At 44.7% G+C, this 21,432-nt stretch overlaps 1 protein-coding gene across 1 annotated transcript in view; it reads left to right on the top strand.

Annotated features, from left to right (window-relative positions):
* Positions 1 to 859: 859 nt before the first annotated feature.
* TMEM248 (transmembrane protein 248) overlaps positions 860 to 21,432 on the top strand; it is a 167,669-nt gene continuing 147,096 nt past the window's right edge. The window contains exon 1 of the mRNA XM_085649753.1: positions 860 to 1,211. The gene's annotated coding sequence lies outside the window, so the exon portion shown is untranslated. The remainder of the gene's footprint in view (positions 1,212 to 21,432) is intronic.

The following is a 21,432-nucleotide window of genomic DNA, read 5'->3' as shown; positions in this document are numbered from 1 at the left end:
ACTACCTGCTGCCAGGTACAGTCATGCCATTGATGTTCCTTTTCGGGCTGATGTGTTTAGAGGCGCTCTAAATCACACATAAACAGAAGTGGTGAATGGCGACAGCCTTGCCTAGCACCCAAAGGGACTGGAAAGGGGTCTGTTTTTCTACCGTTAACCAAAGTTGTGCAAGACATAGCTGCTAAGTTTCAGAGGGGCATGCACATACATGATGCCAATAGACCCGATTCAGGTGGGAGACACCGGATATTTTAAGCTAAAATTGCATTATTTTGCCTTTCTCCCTCCTGAAATTGTCTCTTCTTCAGTAGAAGTCAATGGGGGAATTTAGTCTCCCGATTATTTTTGTTTTAAATCTCACACTAGCTTTCCTCTTCTAAAATGTTAGCATTTATGCACGCATTATGTGCTGCTCCAGTTCAGGTTTTTTCCTTTGAATTCTAGGACTTGTAGTCCTGTTCTATAAGGGAATAAAACACGTATAGGAGCATCAGAAAGGGGTTACCTTTGCCACCAAGATGCAATTCGCAGCCAAAATGCAATGCTGTTTAGCGAGCTGCACGACTCTCTTTTACCCCAAGAATGGTTTATTGATGACGGACAGTACCAAAGCCTGAGGCATGAATCCACAGTAGCGGGCATATTCAGTGACACGAACACCGGGCGTGGTTTCCAAGACACCAAAATCTGGGACACCCACCCACAACTCTAACGAATTGAGAAAATTGGAATCAATAAGGCATATCTTCACTGCGCATATTACCCTAGAATACAAAATGGCACCAGCATTTAAGCTATAAAGACAATTGTATCCCAATCCAAGATGGCCGCGAAATGTTGCTCTAGTTAAGGTCTTTCTTCTCTTTCTAGAACGGCACGTCACCCGGAAGTCTAAGTCCAGCAGTATTTTGCAGAGTGTATGTTGTGTAGTTGCTTCTGAAGACCGTTGTCTTAAAGCTCACGCTCCGTGGCATTACAGGTCCTTGAAGCCATAAGGATGTTCTGATTGTGCCGCCAATGAGTCCCTCCGGGGCCCGGCAGTCGGAGGGACTCTGTGTATGCCTGCAGCCGGGTCTGTGGCCCATTGGGCTCGCGCTGAGGCCTACAGCGTGAGCCTGGGAACCTTTCATGACAGCAGCGTTAGCCCGAGACCCGGAGTGTAGAGGCAGCAGCGCCAACATCGTGTACAGCACAGGCGTAGCCTGACGCAGGTATGGACAGATCGCGCTGTCAGTCACCAATACGAACTGTGAGGGCTGAAACAGTCTGGCACATTACGCAGACTTGACTATATCGATGCGTCCGAAACAGATATGAACTGTTAATGCATAACTAGAGATTTGCAGAGAAATCAGCCGGAAGGCGAGCCTTCGGTATGAACAGAGTCATATTATGCCATGGTATGAACACAACACCTAGACTGACTCTAATGCACCTTGTTAGCAGAGATGTTGCTTCACATACAGATCTGACCGTAAAAAAACACATCGATCGCTTGGTGAAAACTGGAGTCTGACGTATTTATAGACATTTCGTAGAAAGACAGATTCAGGCGCAGACTAAAATAAGTCAGAAAAAGATCCGCTAATGGATCCACGCTAGAGTCAAAACTGGTCACAAATATGGCTCCTAAAACAAAGCACACTAGGGGTACCTATAAACATGTAACAGTCCAAGCATACGCACAGAATTACAACGGAACGACAACTGAGAAGGCCAGCTGAGCCTGTAACAGGTAAACTACGAGAAAATAGAACCCGGTATAGGTATAAACTCTGAAGCTGGCGCCCAGGGTTTGCACCTTGACAACACAGATTTGAGTTTGGTATACATGTTGGGGGAACCCCGACAGGTGGACTTGTCTAGTTATAAACGCAGAGAATAGATCGTTCCGAACTCTGAAAGCACAGGCAGTTCTGTTTATGTTTTTAAAAAAACGAGGACATGGAAATAGTAGGATGCATGCGTGAACATGTAAGATCTCAGTACAAGTGTCAACATAGAGCTCAGTCCGAGTTTGGCACAGGTGTGAACCCAGATAGTGTTTGTCCTCAGTAGTCCTGTGCCACATATATATTTCCTCGAGTACACAAGAGACTGAGTCAGCTCGCTGGCCACAGAAACTGCGACAGAGGGCAGAGCCCATCGAGTTGTACGTGTCTTTAATGCTTCAAAGATTGCTCGGCCAATTTTATTCCTCAATTAAGTGAAGAAAGATTACATATTTTTTGTTACTCTAACAGAAAGCATATTTTCGATTTGAGCTGATGCTGCTTCTCATGCACGAGCTTTGATTGCCGTGTTTATACAGGGTGCTGCAATTTAAACTCTCTAAATGCAAAATGTCATAGTAGAATTAAACAAGACCATTTTGCCACCTGTAACCGATGATACTTAAGCCCGTTGAAAACATCGTTTATAGAAGGCTAGTTGAAGTGGTTGGTCAGGCTATAATGTGAATGTATGCCCTGAAAAACGCAACACTTATGTTTGGCACGTGCAAATGGGTACTGATGTTAAGTAAGTTGTCCGGAAGCTGGCATTTAGAGACAATCAAATTTTTCTTTTCTCTGTTGTACAAATCCTGTTTTTTTGTTGTATTTCCGTAGTAATGTTAATAACAGGTCTGAAATATTCGACGTGGGGGACTTGAGGCTTTAGTATGGCGAATGGCTCAGCTGGCCAAAATGAGGTTCAAACCTATAGCAGACAGTGATTTCTTAGTGCGAAATCATAGACCGGACTTGAACTCCCCTAAGTAGTGTTCATTCAAATAGAGTACGTTGACGTAGGTGGCAGTCTTTACTCTTAAAATTGTATTTCCCCCACGTGTCCTGTGTGTGTGTGTGTGTGTGTGTGTGTGTGTGTGTGTGTGTGTGTTTCGAGTTGCCAAGGAAGAAGCAACGTGTTTTTGAGTGCTATTTCTGGGCCGTGTATTTTTTTTTTTTTTTTATATGCATGTTCTACACACTGCCAGATCTATTGTCTCAGACCTGGAAGTTAGTGACTTGCCTGAGCAAACTGTTTCATGTCTGTTTTTGTGTTTATTGTAACCTACGCAATAAACTCTTGCAACTTGTTACTCTCGGACTCCTGTGTATCTCCACTATCGTGCTACTACAAGTCCACGTCAGATGATTTTAGGTAGGTAGTTAGTAGTAAGAAAAAATTAGAACAAATGCATTATTTTACAAAATGCATTTGGAACAAAGAACATTGAAGTAAACATCCACTTATTAATCTCTATAAGGCAAAGTATACATTTTTAAAAACCCATTTTATTTTTGAAAAGTGTGCAACGTAAGCGGAGTATACTGAGAAATTGCCATCAGAGACATAGTATAATTAAGGCTCCCTGTTTTCACGGATTTTAAGAGCTAAATATGCAGCAAAAAAAAGCCATTTATTTTCTTGTCTGTATTTATTTTTAAATGTGGATAAAAACGAAAATTGGGTGCTTTTTGAGTGATTCTGAATGCACTTTGCCATGATTGCCAGGCCAATAACTGTGTGCATTGATAGGTAAGTGGTTAAAAAAAAGACATTTTAGTAAAGCGGCTTTAACAGCTGTAGATATGCACAAGGCTGACAATGAAATGTGCAGATAAGTGCATTGATTTATCTTATGCGGGTGTTCATATCACTGAAACCTGGCAGGCTTTCAAGCATGACTGCATATTTATTGGTTAAATAAATGTGGAAATATACCAGGTTCAGCTTTATTTTGTTCACAAAACCCAAAGTAAATATGTTTAAATACAGAAAGTTGACAAAAAATTAATATGGATAATCAAAGACTGCAATGTAAAAAAAAAAAACAGGAGCCTTAAGTATAATTAATAATTAGAATCCTTCTATTCTCATGGGACCATTGTTTTCAAAGTGTGTGTGTGTGTGTGTATATGTATATGTGTGTGTATATATATATATATATATATATATATATATATACATACACAAACTCAGTATTAAGGAAACCCATGGCCATTGCTTCATGGAATATTGCCGGGCTGGAATCTAAGGCTGGCCTAGCAGATTGGTCATCATATATTAATGAAGTTGACATCTGGGCATTCCAAGAAACATGGGCAGTGGAGAACATATTCCATGCAGGCTACCTAAATCTCTTGAAACCCACAATTAGGGGACATCGGGGGAGACCGGTGGGGGGCTTGACTTTCTGGGTTAGGCAAACTGAGGGGGTTACAGCAGACGTGATCCCCCTTGATAACCCGGACATTTTGGCAATCAGAGTTAGATTTCAGAGTGGTCCCAACTTATTTTTGCTTAATATATATGCCAGGGGCCAAGTGGGTGGCAAGAGCTCACAGGTTATTGCAGCACTTGAGACCTTTTTAGCCGAGGGGGGACTTTAATACTTGTTTTGAGCCCCTGGATAGCGACGATGGTAGATTTAGTGAGGAGGAGGACGCTCTCTGGGGCGTGCCTCAGTTGGATTTACAACCCATAAAGAAATGGACTGAGGTAGCGCTGCAGGTAAAAGGGATGTGCCTGGAATGGGGCCTTAGAGCTGCCAATGGTAGGACTAAGTCCGATGCCTTGGGTGCAGCGACTTTTGACAACGGTCGATCCAAAAGTAGGATCAATCACATCCTGGTAAACTTGGAAATTTGGCACATTGTGCTAGATATGGTAGTACAAACTCGCCCTGAAAGCAACCACAACTCCTTGGTCCTCACTATGGATATTCAAGGCTTTAGTCCCACGGCCGTTGGGAATACAGTAAGTTGTTGTGCTCCGCTAATAATGGGTAATGACTTGAGAAGGGTCAAATGGGCTAAGGTGGCACTTGATGAGACAAAGGTGTTAGAAATTAGGGCCCTGGTCTCAAGGGCCCTAGGAGAACTAAATGAGTGTAGTTCACAGGAGATTCTTAATGTTAAATTGCCATTGATCCATATGGAGCTCACTAGTAGGCTGAAGAGCTATTTTATTAATTCAAAGCCTATGAGGGTTAACCAAAAATCTGAACCCAATTCCTGGTACAATGAGCAATGTAGGTCTACTCATAAAGCCCTTTCGACCGCTATCAAATCTAGGAATCACCCTACAATTAAACAGGCCCGGATTCTGTATAAATCCACCTTAAGGCATGCTAAAAGAGAGTGGGACGAGGAACGTTGGAAGGACCTGCTGAAAGCATGTAAAGGCAGGAATATGACTCAATTTTGGTATTTAATAAAGTGGGGGAATGGGTATAGGTCGATAATCCCTAATAATAATGTGGACCCCCACCATTGGGTTGCCCACTTTGAAGCCCAATACCAGCAGGGCTCGGAGAGGGTGTCCTCTGTTCCATCCGTATCCATAGACGCTCCTTTACGGTTTAGTACCAAGGAGGTTGAGGTGGTCCTGAAGAACATTCCGAGTGGTAAGGCACTCGGTCCTGATTGTATTAAAGCGGACCTATTTAGGAAGAATGGTGATCTTTGGGTCCCCTACATAATGAATCTGATGAACTCTTTGGCGGGGGGAACTCCATTTCCCAATTCCTGGTCCGGTGCGGAAATAATCCCGACTTTTAAAAAGGGGGATCGTTCCGCACTGGGCAATTATAGGCCAATCAGCCTTATCGATGCTTTGCAAAAGATCATTGCCCGTGTCATCCTAGGAAGGATCAAAAGTTGGATGGATGAAAAGAATATATTATCTAATCTTCAAGTAGGGTTTCGGGCTCATATGGGAACACTGGATCAGGTTTTTAGGTTCGTCTTACTTTATTGGAAGGAGGTCCTTTTGGGCAAGGGGCTAATTTTCGCAGCATTTGTGGACCTACAATCCGCATTCGACCTTGTCCCCAGATCTAAACTTTGGGATGTTTTACTAGGGTTAGGGATGCCTAAGGAATTAGTGGATTTCGTGATCAAGCTTCACAGCTCCAATTATGCTCAGGTTCGTTGGGGGAAACCAGGAGAGGTCACTGAAAGATTCAAAGTAGAGAAAGGAGTTCGCCAGGGGTGCGTCCTGGCCCCAACCCTGTTTTCCCTGTTTATAAACGGGGTTGTACAGTACTTTGACAACTACCCCACTGATGCTCCAAGTTGGCTGGCCAAAGGGTGCCCCTGCTCATGTTCGCTGATGATACCCTGATATTATCCAAAACGCGGCAGGGTTTGCAGCGGGCCCTATCTCGCTTTGAGGCCTTTTGCAGTGAACATGAGCTAGAGGTTAATGTGGAGAAAACAAAATTTATGGTACTCCATGGGGCAGGTGCTGTTTCGGCAAAGGTTTTTGTGTGGGAAGCTCTTGGAGCAGGCCAAAGTCTTAACTTACCTAGGCATTACCCTTGGCGAAAAGTTGAGCTGGACTCCTCAGGTGAAGCTCCTAGCATTGAAGCACTCACAGCTAGCAGGAGCCCTTTTAAGGGAGCATAGGCTCTCTCAAACTAAGCCAGTGGCTCCAGCTGTTAAGCTGTACTTGTTGAAAATAGTCCCTGCTACTTTATATGGTGCTGAGATCTGAGGTTGTAGTAATCTGTCCGATTTAGCCCTGGCCCAAAACAAATTTTTAAGATCAATTGTGGGCCTCCCAAGATCGACTCCACGAATCCCTCTTCTGTTCGATCTTGGTTGCAATCCCATTGAGGATATCGCACAGCTTAGAATGTTGTTCTTCTGGCGAAGGCTATGGTCTACCCCCGAATTACATCAATTCGTAAAGGCCCTGCTTGAAGTAAGGGGGCTGGACCACTCAAACAAGATCATATGGCTAAAAACTATCAAAACCCTACTTATTGATATGGGAATGAGGGATTTGTGGGTATCCCCGGAAGTGGCTGTTTTTCCAACCAAAACAGAATTTAGAGTAGCATACTGGAGCTTAGTAAAACTTAGGAGATACTCTACTCTGGTAGGCTCTCCATTGACTAGAGACTTCTGGGACTTTAAAGATGAATCATTCCTCGAATCTTATTGGGACCTAATTACTAAACCTAGAGACCGTAGGTTGTACCATCAGTTCCGGGTAGAAACGCTCCCACTCAGGGAATTTACCAGCAAATGGAAAACTGGTCAGGGAGATAGGTGTCCATTTTGTCCCAATTGTATAGAAAATGTATGCCACTTCCTTTATGTTTGTCCAGCCTATCATTCAGCTAGGAGCACGTGGCTCAAACCCCTGAGCAGAACTCTTGGTACGATATCCGCACTGACTGCCAAAAGGTTACTGAAAAATTGAGAAAATGAAATAATTATCATAGGGTTAGCCAAATTTCTTAGCTGGTCTTGGGCTATTCGCGAATGAAATGGCGGACTCTAGAAGGTTGTTAAATTTGTATCTTTTTTATAGAAGAAATTTTAATGGACATTTAAAATTTTTTTTAATGTACTGTATTGGTTGTGTAAAACCTTTATATCCTGTGATATCCTATTTATGGTCATGGTATTTCACCATAGGTTTCACACACGTTATAGTTGGGAATTAGCATTTAAAAAACCTTTCAAATTCACTTAAAAAAACATAGGTTTCACACATGTTATAGTTAGCTGGACATTTCACTCGTAAAAAAACCAATGAAATTCCCCCGTTATAGTTAGTTCAGATAACTATAACTCGAACGCCCGCAATCCACTGCTTATGACGTCACATATTACATCACTCATGACATGGTCAGTGGCATCACTGATTACATCATCCTTGTGATCTAGTGGCAGTTGCGCGAGTTATAGTTATCTGAACTAACTATAACGGGGGAATTTCATTGTTTTTTTTACGAGTGAAATGTCCATCTAACTATAACGTGTGAAACCTATGGTTTTTTAAGTGAATTTGTAAGGTTTTTTAAATGCTAATTTATGTATGTATTATATTTTTTATATATTTATTTTACAATAAACTACCTATGTATATAGTTATAGATTGACTGTATCCTGTAATATGGAATGGCTCGTTTAAAATGTTTTTTTTTTTTTTAAAGGTTTTTCACCGTGCGCGCACCCCGCGATTTTTTGAAAAAAAATAAAAATGTTTTTTTCACCCTTTGGGGTCCTTCAGGGACCCCCTGACAAAGGCTAGGGGGTCAGGAACTCTCTACCATGCCCCCTTTTCACGTTCTCCACCTTTCTTTTTCACTGTCGCACACCAAACACACAAAATGGCGGCCGACACTTCCTGATTTCGACCGATTCGAATGTTGACTGACATGTAACCACCAATCAGAATTGCGCTCGCGCACGTTATGGTGCGCTCACCGTGCGCGCTTATAGATATTTATGTACTTTTAAATGCAATTTTCTCAGGAACTACTGAACAGATTGACACCATATATGCAAAAGGCACATGCCTGACCTGAGGACTACCTCTTTGCCAAATTTCAAGCAATTCTGTTCAGCCGTTCGGGCTGTACCTTCGACTAAAGGTCCTATGGACAAATGCATGTGGAAAACGCGTTTTGGGACCCCCCTTTTTTCTCAGCCCCCGCTTGACGAATCACCCAGAGACTTTCAGGGTAGGAGCTGAGCGGAGCGCCCCATTAGTTTTGAAAAATTTCGCGAGGATTCGTCAACCGGCGCCAAAGTTATTCAAAATAGAATTTTCAAATTTCCTATGGAAACACGGTCCTAACTATAACTATCTACTGGCGACTGCCAGTAGATAATATAAATATATATATATATACATACACAAATTGGCTTACAAAGCCGATCACTGGCACCCTATTCGTTTTCCAGTAAAACTACAGTTCAGATATGTACTACAATGAAACAGATTGCCATATCTCATGAGAACATTGAAATTTGCCAAAGTGATCAGCTTTGTAAGCCAATTTGGCCATTTTTCAAGGACAATGTTGTAAATGTCATTGACCCAAAAGGTGTCCTGCTTAAATGAATAAATGATTGTGTTTTTTCTTTCTTTAGATGCATGTACACCAGCATTTTCGACTGACTCAAATTCTCTTTGAATGCCTTCAGTAACAGTTTTTGGTTTTCACTATCCGGGTAAAGTTCCTGGATTTCTTGTGCCACTCTTAAAACCTTGGTACTTGCCTGTATTAAACTATCTTCTCCAATCATTATCAAGTCCCTTCAGGATGTAAGGTGATATTCTCTTGCCCTTGCTTTGCCTCTGAGCCGGTCTTTGCCTCTACGTGTTCTTCTATATACAATGTGTTGTTCACCTTGGCAACACTTTTTGGGAGTTTTTTGGGAAATTCCTCGTTATGACAATATCTTTACATCTTTGCATCATACAAACTGCATCGTTACATTTGGGAGTTTTTGAGTGCCAGGAGAATGTGTTCATCCATCCTGGCCAATCTTTGGGTAGTACGTGAACAGAGCCATGTGCCCTCTTTCTGGTTCCAACATTCTGGTGAGATTTTTCTTCCAGAAGCCTGTCTGAATCCTTTTATTGCAGCAACATGCCTCTGAAAGTGGAGCGCGTGGATATCCATATGGCTAGATTTCTGGCCATCGTAACTTGTTCTGCTTCACCCTCCTATAAAGGGATTGTTAGTTGCTGCAGTCAGCTGACCCTTATGCAATACGGATGAATTAATAGCAGCTTAATGTAACTAGACAGCATTTATCTGTATGCCCATGTGATACATCCATTGCAGCAAGGTGGAGACATTGGCAATATCGTCACACCTGCCCAAAGCCTCACCTTTGCGCTCTCTAATGTTGCCATATGATGAAGAGTCATTGGCAGTTCAGGTCTTTGTTTTTTTTGCTACTTGTGTGTATAGATGTATATTTCACTGAAAAAAAACAAAGGTTACGGGGACATTATAGTTAGGAATTAGCATTTAAAAAAACCTTCGAAATTCACTGAAAAAAACAAAGGTAATAAGGACGTATAGTTAGGAATTAGCATTAAAAAACATAGAAATTCACTGAAAAAACCAAAGGTCACAGGAACGGCATATTTAGGAATTTGCATTTAAAAAATCTTAGAAATTCACTGAAAAAACCAAAGGTTACAGGTATGTTATAGTTATGCTTGAGTTTCACTCATACCAAACCAATGAAATTCAGCAGTCTAGTTAGCTGAGCTAACTATAACTTGTGCCCCCGCAATGCACTACTTAGGACCTCGCATATTACATCACTCATGACATGGTCAGTGATATCGCTGATGACATCTCAAATGTCCTTGGGGGCAAACTCCCCCTCCTGTTACCTCCTGTAAGTCCCGCACAGTGGGTTTGCTGAGAGGTTTTCGGTGGCCACACTCTCTTTCTCCACCACTCTGCAAAAGCGCCTCATGGCGTACTTGCTTCTAGTTGAGGGATGAAGTCCCCTTGAGGATCCTTGGGGGCCAATTGCTCCTCCGGTTACCTACAGTAAGACCCACTCAGCTGGATTGCAGAGAGGTCGTCAGAGGCCACACACCCTTTCTCCACCACTCTGCAAACGAATAAGTCCACTTTAGTCCTGAAGCCCTCAGGAGTAAGGTGGAATTCATTTCCCAACCAGTAGTGTGCCAGGAGTCGGGTTTGCAGAGTTGTGGAGAAAGGGGGCGTGGCCTCTGACAACCTCTCAGCAACCCCCTGTGTGGGACTTACTGGAATTAACAGGAGGACTTGTTGGGCCCAATGACCCTCTGGAACCAAGAGGACCTCATCACCTATAGAGCAGCGGCCCAGGAGGCATGCTTGTATAGTGGCACGGTCTACGCCGAGTTGCCGGGTTTAAAAAAAATAAAAGTATTTTCTTTATTTGGAAAGGGGAGCTGTCTATACCCCAGGGCCAGTCTCATATGAAATGTTGATGGGGCTGCTTCGCCCCCCTGCCTGGGCAGATTACGGCGCTGGGGACCCCATCCCGAGGCCCGGCTTTTCCGTTATTAACATTTTTATATATATTTTATTAATAAAGGAAGGGGGGCTGCCTGGCTCCCCTCCCAGAATGATTTTGTCCGCGGGGACCCCATTTTCCGGGGCTTGGGCTTTTTGTTTTACTGAAAATTACAATGAAGGGGACAGAGCTTCGCATGAGAATTTTTACAAAATGTACAAACCTAAAATTCTTTTTTTGGCCTAGCAGGTCCAAGTGGGACCCCCCAACCCCCACCCCTCCAAGAGGCCTAGGGTGTCAGGGTGTTTCTACCCTGCCCTCTCTTCATTGATTTTGTTTTTTATTCTTTTATTTTTTTTTCCTTTCTTTTCCCTTAACTTGTTTTGTGGGACTCCAACCGAGTCCCAAGATGGCTGCCAGCACTGCTGGTTGAAGTGTTGACAGTCCTCACATTTCCGTAGGGGTTCGGTGGGATTTTGGGCTCCCAGATATCTATTTTTTTAAACTTAAGTATCTATGAAACTACTGACCGGATTTACACCAAATCACAAAACAGATACTTTCTAGACCAATCAACATCTAGGTTTTTGCCAAATTGGGTGTATTTCCGTTCAGCAGTTCGGGCTGTAGTAGTGTTCAAAAAATTAAAAAAGCCCCAGTGACATAACATGGGAAAAACGCATTTTGGGACCCCCCTTTTTTTTTTTTTCTTTAATCGGCCCCGGCTTGACAGAGCACCCCAAAATTTTCAACGCAGCAGCTCACCCAAAAAGGGAAGTGTTTTGAAAATTTTGTGAAGATTCGTCAAGCGGCACCAAAACCGTTGGCACAACAAAAAACGCTTTTCCTATGAAAACTTTGGTCCTAACTATAACTACCTACCTGACAGCTGATTGCTTCTTTACCATCTCCTTGTGTTAAATCGTCCTTTTGTTTTCAATTACTAGACCCGTTAATTTACCTACCACCCCTTCTGTATAGAGTACATTCCACAATTCCCTTTTGCCTCTCCTACTTTGACTCTGTGGTTCAGGTATTTGATGTAACAATATATGTTGTTCTCCATCCCATATTACTTGTAAATGTCTCCATTTATCAGGAATATTATACATTGAAAAATTAAATTGGAAGAGACATGTTAGTGGCTCCATGGTGCATTTGTGATTATTGCCCTGTAATGAGACCCCAGTCTGGACTTGATCAGGAGAGGTGACTGGAAGACACTATGTCTCTTCTCTGTAGAGCTAAAACAACAATTGATGGACAGAATGCAGAACAATGTCATACATTCCCCCCAGTACAGAGATCTGGGCCTAAATCCATTGTTTTTTGGCTCACCATGCCATTCCAGTTTGGACCCAGCCATATGCAAATCAGTCTTGACCCTGCGCCCAATGGGAACAGTCTAGCCCGAACTGCCAGGCCAGGTCCTCTCTGGACTGGAAACAAGCATCCTAGGACCGGTTTCGGGCTTTCAGCCTTTATCATCCAGGATAGCTTGACTTCAGTGGCATGGAGAGCACAGGACCCACGTCTGGGCATACCCATCCCACTCGGGGTGACAAATGCAATTCGGGCTGGACTGTTCCCATGAGGCACAGGGTCAAGACTGATTTGCATATGGCCAGGTCTAAACTGGGGTGGCATGGTGAGCAAAAGAATGATGGATTTAACCCAGATCTCTTGACTGGGGGTGAATGTTTTGATTTGTTCTGCATTCCGTCCATCAATTGTGTGTCTTTTGTCTTCTCTGTAGAGCAGCTGTCCATTTGGCTATTCTGATGATGCTGACATTCCCTAGAGGCAACTTCCCTGATATTAAAAGGTTCAGTGGGATGTGATGGGTCTTAATACTTTTTTGGTCCCCAGTAATGTAGTGGAACTTGATCAGTGTTCAGTACAAAGTTAAAACACTCCACTCCCAGCTGGTGTAGCACTGTACTAGTGGGGATAGGATTTAAAAAGCAAATCCAATGGTAACATTTTTTGTTTTCCAGCAATTGTGAGATCATCTCTGACATTGTGTCAGTGCTGAAGTGGGCCATAAATAGTATTGGAATTCAGGGGTGGGGCTGAATAATGCTGTTGTTTTAATTTAGCAACTGTATCAATATGTTCTATCAATGTCTCAGCATGTAATAGGTCATACAGGGATTAATACAGTGAGCACACAACGATGTGGATGTTCTTGGGGAAAAAACCAATAGATGTTGAAGACCTGTCTGGTTCCATTTTAATGACCTTGTAGTGTATGGAGATCATGAAATTGAGGTTTAGCGCCGGGATATCCCTCTAAAGATGATGGTGCGCTTTATAAATGTTATAAAAAAATAAATATTTCTAACATTGACTGAAGGTCAATAACATGCGGGTAGAGGCAGTATCAGTTATAGCCTGCAACCTGTTTTGTGCAATGGATCGCCCATTCTGGGGTATAATGAGGCCCGAACACCTTAATGAGAGATAATTTGTCTTTATCGATCAGTAGCACACCCTGCTGGAATGCCTGACATAACACAGCCAAGTCAGACGGTTGTATGTCGGAACCATGCAGGCATTTACCACACCTGACTTAACGCGGTCCAAACCACAAATGCGTCTTTACAACGCAAGTCATTACAACGACTTGCCTTAGGGAAAGTGATGGACTTTGGAATAGTATAATTTACTATTCCAACTCCAGTTTGCGTAACAGTAGGGAAAGTGATGGACTTAAAGTCCAACAATGCTTTCCTTAGGGCAACTCGTAGTAATAGCTTGCTTAGTAAAGTAATGTGAGCGCCAGAGGCAGCAGATGTATTAGGCATACTGGGGGTCAATGGTGGCAGACGACCCTAGGATTCCTGAGCGACAGGAGCTGAAACGACTCTGGCCATGACGTGGATCTGAGGCCCCAAGCAGCTCTCTGGCACAAACCCTGTGCCGGCGTGGCCTGCGAGGGAGTGCAGACCCAGTTCTCCTTGCCACCACCGCCCCCCTCCCCCCCCTCATGTCGCGGGCCTATGCCAGCGACTATAGCCCTGTGCAGCGGGACTGGCGGGGCCTGCGAGCTAGAAGGCAAATGAACGTGAGCAACCTGAGGGCACAGCAAGAGTAGTCAAGACCAGGACTCGTAAGTGCTATAAGCTCTCTGGGCCACATAAGATCCTGGCGCAGCATAGACTGTAAAGATCTGGCCCTAAATGAGCTAAATTACTGCTTGGCACTTAATGGGCTATTGGGAGAGACTGCACCAGACTATCTCGTGGCAGCTGTGATCTTGCTGCTGCAGCTGATTTAGGCATAGGAACGCATAGAAGTGCCCCCATCTTCGACCTTGCTCCCTGCTGGCGCTCTACGTACAGGGTGGGGCAAGCTAGCTGGGAACTGCACTGCCGCTGTGGTTGGGACTTGGGGACAAGTGGGGGAAGTACCCGGATGGTCGGTGAGGTACTACCGGGTGACCCCTGTGCTCTGTGACCCTCTGGACTGGCAGCCCCATGCTGACGAGGGGGAGCCCACCTCTTCTTGTTTTGCTGTATGCTGAGGATTTGGCGTGTACATAATAAGTCACAGTGTTAACGCTTGGGTCAAAGTGGGGGTGTTTTGCTGTATAATCAATAGTCTATAATAACATCAGATCGATCCCACCGACTACATTTTTATGTAGCGCTTACTACCCCTGACGAGGCATCGAAGCCCTTGTGCCTCTGTGATTTGAACAATTCCAGCACCCTTCGACGATTAAAGATGTTGCAGTGCGGGATAGCTGCGGCCCCAGGCGCTCTCAGCAGGGTCTTTGGAGGCAAGCCGGCAGTGCCCTTCACGACCTTGGAGTGCGCGTGGAGACCTTACAGCTTGGCACAGGTGAGACGTCTCGGTGTCAAAGGTTAGGGGTAGTGACAGGAGTCCTGAGGCAAGTAATGCTATGAGGTTGGGAAAGTAAATGTCATCCACCATGGCCGCCAGACGGTGAGGAGCTCCACGAGTGAGCTCCGAGGCTGAGGATTGCTCAAGCGAGCTGTAATCCTTGTTTGGCCTTGCATCCCGTACATTGGACCCACGAGCCGATATCGGAACATTCAACCCATGCTGGGGATCCTATCTGAATGAGGACTCACTGCCAGTGGCCAGGACGCTTCAAGAAGGGACAGGAGAGGTGCCCCGGCAGGGCGTTGGTTTCCGCTGCATCCCTGTATCGATGGTGGTGACTGCGGCTCAAGGTCAGGCTGGGCCTTTGTTTTCGAGTGTGGCCCAGGTGGCACTGCTGATGGGTAATGGCTCGGCTGGCTGGAGTGCCCGACGAGGCTTGGTCAAGGTGCAGACCTGGAGTTCGCTTGAGACTCTCACCCAGGCTTGAGAGGCCTGCACTGCACCCTCACCCCCCTGAAGGCACAGCAGATACTGTAAAAACATGGTTGGTGGGGCCCTGACCTCTTGTGATTTAGGAGATACACTGCTAGGAATGTTTTACACTGCAGTTAATATGGCACTTTAAAGTTTAGTGTATATACTGCATATAATTGTATGATAACTACCTCCCTGCCTCATGCTTGATTCCGGACTGTGCCTCGGCATTTCTTCTTCGGCCTGATTGTATCTCGGAATTTCTACCGTTCAACCATGCACCCACCTTACCCCACCCGGAACTCTAATCTTGTGTGCTACGGTCCAAACTCCTGGTCCATTAAATACCCAGACAAAATGACCAGTAATGCAAAAAAGAACTTCAAATAAAGTATTCTAAAACAACACCCGTAAACACTCATTGTAGATAACTACCACACAGCGACCAACGGCAACACGAAAACAAACTTCATTTTCTACACCAATCGCCCGGCTAAATGGAAAAACACCTTCTCTCTTCACCCTCAAGTCGCCAAGTCAGTAATCATTTCCTATGGTGATAAAATCTCCACTACCATCTCCCCGACATTCAAAGGGGAACTCACCATCTACAGAACTGGAACCATTCTCATACAGGTCACCGACCCGCACCTCACCACTTTTGACCGCCACTTCCCCACACTTCTTTCCTCGTTAACTCAACTGAGCCGTCAAACCATATCTCCCCAACCCACCAACACCCTTACTAATAACGTGGAACTGATCCCATCTCCCTGCCCTAAAGAACCTCTCTCCAACTCATGGACATCCACCATCACTCACTATAATCACACTACCCCTATCATTACTCTCCGACGCCAAACACCCACAACTATTACATCTACTGCGCACACCTGGAACAACAAACTCACAATTAACTAACACCACAAGACCGATCTAGATCTTGACAGCTCGGACTCCAACCTCTGCCCTCTCGTGACCGAAATCCCCACAGGCACTCTCCGCTTGACCCGTGATAATCTGATCCCTCCCTCACAAACTACCTCTTCCTCCAACACAGACCCTTTTCCCCCGACCCTTACTTCCCCCCCCAACCCCCCATGTCCAACGTCATCTTCAATCCAGTGGTCTCTCTCCCCCTTACTACCACTGCACACTCCCCTGCCGATGTCCCACATCCACAGATAAAACCGGTCTCCACCGATTACCTCACTGACAACCCCCGTGACATCCCCATGGCCAACGTCCTCACCAATCCTTTAAACTAGTTTTCCCCCCCCCTATTATCACTACACGCTCCCCCTCCGCCGTCGCACACCCACATACACAACCTGCCTCCACCGCTAATCTCATTGACATTCCCCGTAAATCTGACTTCTTACCTAGAATTTCTCTCCCTCCTCACTTGGACAGTAGACCCTCTACTCCTCCTTTGAACCTCTTGAATGGGAGCATTACTAATCCGGCCCCCGCGTCCAACCTCTCCCCTCTCCTAACCCCACTGATTCTGTCCAATCCCCGACCCCTGTTCACTCTCCCTCCAAAGACCCAAGTCATTCTCGGCCCCTGCCTAAAACCTTAAACTTCTTCAGCTCAATAGCACAGCAACTGAACAGAATGGAGCTGAAAATTAACTCCCTTGCTGCTGATTTCATATACTTACAAGAAGATCTTCGCAACAGGACCGAGCCGCCGTGCTCCCTCTCCCTGGGTAGATTTCCTCCCACCCCACTCAATACCGCTCCCTTGGCCCCTCAGTGCATCCCTCGTCCCTCCAGTCCGTCAGTGAGTCAGGCCCTTTGACCCAACCGTGATCGCCAACCCTTTTCGATACCGAAACCTGATGAGATCAACGACTCATACCTCACTTTGAGCCAGAAGTCAGCCCCTTTCCCCATCCCTGTTATTATCGGCACAAACATAATCCCTAAAAATGTCCACTCGCCTAGACCTCCTACTCAATACTTCTCTATCTGCCTTACTCCCCCCCCCCCCCCATCATCGAGGCTCCCCGTCCTCTCTCTTGCATGCTCCTCAACTGCAGATCAGCAGTACAACACACCACAGACATTGCTGAAGCTCTACTCGCTGAAGAAATTGACATCACTTTCCTCACTGAATCCTGGCTCAATGTCCACTCCACACCCATTCTTGACATTCTCACCCCTCCAGGGTACACCATCAGACAAGACCGACCGATCAAAACGGGGGGAGGACTAGCCATCATCCACAAGTCAGGAATACAGATTACCAAACTTAAACCTGCAGAATACCTATCGTTTGAATACCTGGGTGTGCTAAGGGCACCTCACCCATCAAATTCCACACCATCTACCATCCTCCTGGAGAGCGTACCCTTTTCCCCGAAGAACTGACAGACCTAAAGACTTGTTCCTGGGTGACCTCAATATCCACTGGAACGACCCAGAAGACTCCACTGCCCAGAACCTATCCAACCTACTTGAAATATATAACCTCAAACAACTCTGCAATAAACCAACTCACTTCAAAGGTGCAACACTGGATGCGATTATTACCAACAATGATCTGGTCTCTCTGAGAGCGATTTCTCCCATTGACTGATCCAACCACCACCTCATTCTGTTCAAGATTGATGCACTTGTCTTCCACCAACCTATTCGTGATGACAAACCTAAACACTGGACCAGAAATATCAAAGCAATCCCTTTATCCGAACTCGAATCCAGGATTCATGCCCAACTTCAACTCCAACCCTCATCGACGGCCGATGACCTCACTACACACTTTAACTCAAAAATGACAGAGGTTCTAGACCAAGTAGCTCCTCTCAAACTCAAACAATTGAGGCGAACCAAATCTAAACCCTGGTTTAACGTGGATCAGAATGAGGAAAGGCATCAACTCAGACAAACGGAAAGGTCTTGGAGACTAAACCCCTCAACCTTACACCTAGCGCAACTTAGATCTGCTCGACAAGCATAAAAAAAACACATTTTCAGTGAAAAGGTGTCTTCTTTCGCAGCTAACTAGATCTGGCAAAAAACAGACCGAGAGAACTCTTCAACATTGTCAAAAGCCAAACTAACTGCACTCCCTCTCAAGAAATCAAAGCCACCCATGAGCGTTGTGAAGAAATTGCCACCTTCTTCACTAATAAAGTCTCAAATTGATCAATCCTTCATCCAAACCTCTAGCCCTCCTTCTCTCTTAACCTGCCCCACTCTTACCACCCCTGATCATTCAGAAAGAGTTCTTACCAAGGAAAATCAGGTCTGCCTCCAGCTAAAAAACAATGCGCATTAGTCCGACTTTGAGCCAATGTCGGAAAATGAGGTTTTCAGTATAATTTCTAATCTAAAAACTTCCTCCCACACTATGGACCCCATCCCATCCACAATCCTAAAAGAACTTAACCACACCATTTCCCCTTTCTGGACAAAAATCATCAACTCCTCTCTCACCTCAGGCTGTGTCCCAGACTCCCTTCAACTAGGACAAATCGCACCCATTCTCAAAAAACCAGGGGCCGACCCAAATGATCTCAACAACCTTAGACCTATCTCTAACCTCCCATTCCTTGCAAAAACATTGGAGAAATGCGTTCTCCACCAACTCAACAAACACATTGAGTTCAACCTCCTCGACACCTTACAATCGGGATTCAGGAAAGGCTGTAGCACGGAAACAACTATGCTCCACGTCTCTGACGATATTCACAAGGCTTTAGATGAAGGTGATGCCTGCCTACTCATCCTTATTGACCTATCCGCGGCATTCGACACAGTAAATCATCCAGCGCTTCTGGAGACCTTGTCGAAGCGCTCCGGCATAAATGGCACAGTACTAAAATAGTTCACCTCCTTCCTTCAAGACCGCTCGCAACAAATTAAAATCAACTCCTGTCTCTCGAAGCCAACAAAAGTCACACTTAGGGTCCCGCAAGGCTCGATCCTCTCCCCGGCCCTCTTCAATCGTTTTTTATTTTTTAAACTGTTTTTATTATTTTCATGTTCAAGGCATCGATATTTCTGACATATTGAAGCATATACATATAATCATTACCTTTGCATTAATGAAAATTGTGACACTCAGTTTTATAAAATCGTAAACATTTCCTTAGACTGGTAACGGTCTTCACATTACATTTCTAACTCTCCTCCGTTTTCATTATCGGAGTCCTCCTCTGCTTCGAGGTCGGAGGTTCACAAATGTATCCCCTGTATTTATTCCCCTCTTCAATCTTTTCATGGAGCCCCTCACAATCATCTTGGAAAAAAGCTGGAATGAATTACCGTATTTACGCTGATGACACCCAAATCGATTTCAAAATCAAGTCTCCCAGCGACATCCAACACCTCAATGCCACTCTAACCGAGATCCAAATTTGGTTCAACGCTAACCAATTAAAACTCAATCCAGATAAAACAGAACTAATCCTATTCTCTCCAAAAAGCAACCATCATCCAATCCAAAAGTGGCTCAAGAATCTGGTCTCCCTAAACTGCCCCATCGTCCTATCCGAGTCAGTTAAGTCTCTAGGCATCACCCTTGACAAGAACTTATCTTTGGAGGCCCATATCAAAAACTCTGCAAAAAAGTGCTCTTTTCTCTCTAAAACACCAAGAAATTGAAACCTTTTCTTCCCCATGATGACCTCAAGACAGTAGTCCAATCCCTAGTTCTCTCTAAAATCGTCTACGGGAACGCCATCCTAACAGGGACTCCAAAAGCTCACCCAGCCCCTCTAAAGGCAGTGTTGAACATGGCCGCTCGACTCGTAGCTGGAGTAAAAAGATTTGATCACATCACTCCAGCTCTCGACTCCCTCAACTGGCTTCCCATGGAAGGGAGGTGTATTTACAAACTGGCCTGCATCACACACATATCCCTTCACTCTCCGGCCCCTAACTACCTGAACAACAAACTGATAAGAGCAGGTCAATCCAGACTCATTCTTATTCCTCCGAAACTGAAAAAGAAAACCACACAATACCGATCGTTCTCTGGCAACGCTCCCAGGATGTGGATGCTCTCCCTAGAGTCCTCAGATGCAACCTCTCCTTCTCCTGTTTCAAAAAGGACCTGAAAATCCATCTCCTTAACAAATACTTTCCTGACCAACGTCAACTAACCTAGACTTCAATATCCGAGTTTACTCCTCTCTTGACATTCAAGGATAGTTGGTGACCGGACTGTGTTAACCACCTTATCTTCCATGCTGTATTTTATCCCTGGTTTTGCTTCCTTACTGCCTGCCTACTATGTAATGCAATTTCCGTCTGTTTTTCTTTACAGTATGTATGTAAAGCACTCTGATACCTACGGGTCAAGCTAGCGCTATATAAAACTTTTTAAATAAAAATAAATAAAATAAAATTATGGTTTCAGACAGCGTTGTGTAGGCACAGCATGGTTTGAGCCACAATGTAAAGTGTTTCCCAAGTCAGACAGGTGTTGTACATCATTTTCACTGGCACTCAGGATGGCGTCCACATACTGTTTGACTCTTTCGTGGCAGGTGATATTTGCAAAGAGTGCTACTACTGTCTTGTGGAAAATTGTTGGTGACGTTCTCAGACACTGGAGAAGCACATAAAAGACTATTACTGAAATGGAAGGCAGTATACTCTCTGCTACTTTCTATAAAGGGGCAGCTCAAAACCCATTTCTCAAATCCAGTGAAGAGTATATTGTGGCTTTGGGGGCTCCTCTTTGCAACGAGTTCAGGAAAAATGGCCTCCACCTGTGCCATAGAGGCTAGAACGTTATTTAATTCACAGTAATCCACACATAGGTGGCACTCTGTCAATTAGTGTTTGTCTTTTTTGCTGTTGATCAACAGTTGATGAAGAACCTCACCTGTGCAGGTGCAATTACTTTGTGCTGCAATAGTTCTTCCATTAGTGCACTAATACTGAGTATTCTGCCTCTAGGAATGGGGTACAACTTTTTTTTGTATTGTATCACTCATATTTTTAATCTGTTTGTACTTTCAATCAATCTGGGATTTATAGAGCGTACTATTCATCCGTGAGGGTCTCGAGGCATGGGGAGGGGAGGTTCGGGTAGCTCCGAGGTAATTCGAACAGCCAGGTTTTGAGGTCTTTTCTGAAGGCTTGCAGTGTAAGGCTTCGTCTGATGCTGAGGGGGAGTTTGTTCCAGGTTTTGACCACAATGTAGGAGAAGGATCTGCCCTCTGTTCTGGCTCTGTGGATGCAGGGGATTTTGGCAAGGGCTAGATCGTCGGAGTGGATGTATCTCTTGGGGTTGTGGAAGCAGACTCATTTGTTGTGGTATTGGGGTCCAGTTTTGTGGAGGGCTTGGAGGTGTGTGTGAGCAGCTTGAAGGTAACTCTTTTGAACGG

Source organism: Triturus cristatus, chromosome 3_2 (assembly GCF_964204655.1).
Source record: "Triturus cristatus chromosome 3_2, aTriCri1.1, whole genome shotgun sequence".
Taxonomy (NCBI): domain Eukaryota; kingdom Metazoa; phylum Chordata; class Amphibia; order Caudata; family Salamandridae; genus Triturus; species Triturus cristatus.
Note: the sequence above shows the minus strand (reverse complement) of the source record. Positions and strands in the feature narration are given on the sequence as shown.